Source organism: Nannospalax galili, unplaced genomic scaffold, assembly GCF_000622305.1.
Source record: "Nannospalax galili isolate Female #2095 unplaced genomic scaffold, S.galili_v1.0 scaffold128, whole genome shotgun sequence".
NCBI classification, from domain to species: domain Eukaryota; kingdom Metazoa; phylum Chordata; class Mammalia; order Rodentia; family Spalacidae; genus Nannospalax; species Nannospalax galili.
This window is the reverse complement of record NW_008360322.1, coordinates 3,740,167-3,743,604: the sequence shown is the minus strand read 5'-3', so window position 1 is coordinate 3,743,604 and position 3,438 is coordinate 3,740,167. Positions and strand designations below refer to the sequence as shown.

At 41.0% G+C, this 3,438-nt stretch overlaps 1 pseudogene; it reads left to right on the top strand.

The window, feature by feature from the left end:
* The first annotated feature begins 1,311 nt into the window (after positions 1-1,311).
* On the top strand, positions 1,312-1,817 carry LOC103727409 (annotated as a pseudogene).
* Positions 1,818-3,438: the final 1,621 nt, after the last annotated feature.

Below are 3,438 nucleotides of genomic sequence, written 5' to 3'. Positions count from 1 at the left end.
TTGTTGAGATAATACGATTCTCATCAGTCTATTCCTTACTATACCTGGATAATATACAAAATATATAAATTATGGAGTCATAATGTTATACTCTGGGTAATAAACACATAGTAGAAATGTGTTTCTCATAGTTCTTGAGCCTAGGAAGCCCAAGATCAATGTAGTCTTGGAGTCTAGGGAAGACTGTGTCTCTGCTTCCAACAAAGTACTTTATTGCTACGTCTTCACACGGCAGAGGAAGAAGGGCAGAAAGGGGTGGTCTTGCTTTGGCCTCTTATTCAGCATTAATCAGGTGCACAGGATGGAATCCTCATGACAGTTGCTTTGCCAGCAGCTTTATCCCTTAACCTCATCACAGAGTTTGTAGTTACAACATACGACTTTTTCTTTTTATTATGGTTCAATTCCCTTGTCTATTTTTTAAAAAATCTATTCTGTCAGTCTTTATTGTTTCATTAGGAGTTTAACAATTATGTTTGTCCTAATCTGTTTTCATTTTTTTATTTAATTAATTTTATTTTATGTGTGTGTGTATGAGTGTTTGATGTACATGTATATAAGTGTACCTATGTTGTGCAAATGCCCACAGAGTTAGAAGAGGGCATCAGATCACCTGTAACTGGAATTATGGAGGGTTATTAGCCTCTATGTGGGTGCTGGGAATGAATTTCAATCCTCTGTAAGAGCAGTCAGTACTTTTAACTACTGAGCCATCTCTCCATCTCCAGCCCCTTAGTCTAGTGCGTGTGTGTGTGTGTGTGTGTGTGTGTGTGTGTGTGTTTTGTGTTTTTGAGACAGGGCTTCTCTGTAGCACCAGCTGGCCTGCAACTTGCTATGGAGATCAGACTGGTCTGGATCTCACAGAAATCTGCCAGCTTCTGCCTGAGTGCTGGGATTAAAGGCATGTGCCACCATGCCCAGCTCCCTTTGTCTTTTTTTTTCTTATTTTTTTAATAAAAAGGGAAAGAGAATTTAATATACGCAAGATTAGCTTGTACAAATTGGTTCATCATAATTTAAGATGAAGTTTTAGATATAAAATTTACAGAATATTTTAAAGAGTAGCACATGTAACATAAAAATACAAGAATTAGGTCCTGAGTGCACGTGTGGAGATGCAGCCACACCAGCGCAGCAGCCGAAGACTCCTCGGCATCCTCTAGACCCTCAGGGCCGCACTCGGCTTCTGTGGCCTGCATCAGCCCCTCAGCTTCCTTCCCTTGGCCAGGAGGCCAGCATGTGGGGTTGAGTGGCCTAAGCGGAGGGTGGTGTTGGTGACGGTGGTAATGACAGCCTCAGCAGACGGGAAAGATGAAAGGCCAGATAGAGCTGGGAGATGTGACACCACACAATATTAAACAATTGAAGAAATTTAACCAGGTCATCTTTCCAGTCAGCTATAATGACAAGTTCTACAGGATGTTCTGGAAGTTGGCGAGCTAGCAAAACTTGCCTATTTCAATGATATAGCTGTAGGTACAGTATGCTGCAGGGTGGATCATTCACAGAATCAGAAGAGACTTTACATCATGACACTAGGATGTTTTGAACCTTACCGAAGACTCAGAATAGGAACTAAAATGTTAAATTATGTCCTAAACATCTCTGAGAAAGATGGCACTTTTGACAACATCTATCTGCATGTCCGGATGAGCAATGAGTCAGCAATTGACTTCTACAGGAAGTTTGGCTTTGAGATTATTGAGACAAAGAAGAACTACTATAGGAGGATAGAGCCTGCAGATACTCATGTGCTTCAGAAAAACCTCGAAGTCCCTTCTGGTCAGAGTGCAGATACACAAAAGACAGACAACTGAACAATTAAAAATGAACTTTCTTGTACTTGCTTGTCATCTTTTTTTAGAAATATTTTTTATTGATTCTTTGAGAATCTCATATAATGTATTTTGATGATGTTCACACCTCTCTCCCATCTCCACTCCTACCCTACTGCCCTCCTCACAACTTCGTGTCCTCTATTATTATTTTTTCTAAAAGCCTATAGTCTAATTTATGTTCCCCAAATTATTCTGGGTGTAGGCCCATCCTTTGGAGCCTGATCAAGAAAGCTGACTCCCCCTCTCCCAGCAGCTGTCAGTTTCTAATAGATCCTACCTAGGACTGGGATTCTTGCCCACTTCCTCCATCTATGTTAGGATTTTGTTTGGCTTAGACTTGTACAGGTTTTGTGCATGCTTTCACAAGCACTGTGGGTTCATATGTACAACTACCAGGTGATGTTCAGACAATACAGCTTCATTGTATTCATCTACCACTGGTGGGCTCTCACAAGCTTCTGCAACGATCCCTGAGTCTTGGGAGAAGAGAGTGTGATATAGGTGCTCAATTTAGGCTTGAACAATTTTCAACCCCTTACAACAAATGAATTTTAAGGAGCAGACACATTAAAACTATGGCATTTGTCCTTTTCTGAAAAAAAAATTAACTGAGGCATTTAGTGTGGTTCCTGGGGCCAACAGCTGTCCTCTATGTCATAGTCTGTAAGTTTCCTTTTTCATTCTTTTCCTTCTTTTGTGGTTAATGGTTGAAGTCTGAAATAAATTTTATATTTGAATTCCTGCCATTTAAAATATCTTAAACAGGGAGACTGCCATACTAGGTAGAAAGGAGAGTTTATGTTTTTAGGATGAAATACCTAAGGGTCAAACCCAAATCCCACATTTACTGATGGCCTGATACCAAGGTCACTTCAAGTCTCTAGGTTTTGCCTGTAAATAAGAATAGCTGTAACACCTACATGGTGGATTCACTGAAGAGATCAAGCTAAAGCATTTGGATGAAACTGCTTGTTAGTACTGTTCTGCTTACATTGGGCTCAGAATCCTGGTTATCTTCCTCTGTGAGCTACATAGAGTAACCCAAAGCACCAGCTGCTTAGCACAGTACCTATGATAAGAAGAGAAGCAGTTTCTTCTCATGGAGTTGGGTTTTCTGCTGCCAAAGCTATAGCTTCTAGTACCTCATTATTGCTGAGACATTAAATTATAGAGACACTCCTCACTCAGGTTCTGCACTGTCTTCTCCCCCTGCCAATTTCAAGGTGGCTTTTCTGACATTAAGTATCATAACTGAGATAGCGATTCTCCTCGCTGCCTATCTGTTTTCCCTGAGGGAATGTCTCTAGTTGGAGGTTGACCAAGTGCAGTACAGAGCTTTATTTTTATCAATTTCTGTATTTCACTTTGCTCCTGGATGTATCGGTGTCATTTTGTTCAGTCCGCACATGCAGCTGTGTAGAACAGAAAATTCCAAAAGGAACACGAGTCAGGACTATCAGGCATGTGACTAATTTATGCATGCAGAGTTCATTTCCTCTGGTGTAGCCCAGGACTGGAAGTGATGGATGCCTCCCAGGGGCCCTGTCCATAATCAGACCTTCTCCAAGGAAATGCCTGGTCTCTTCGATGCTTCGTTCTC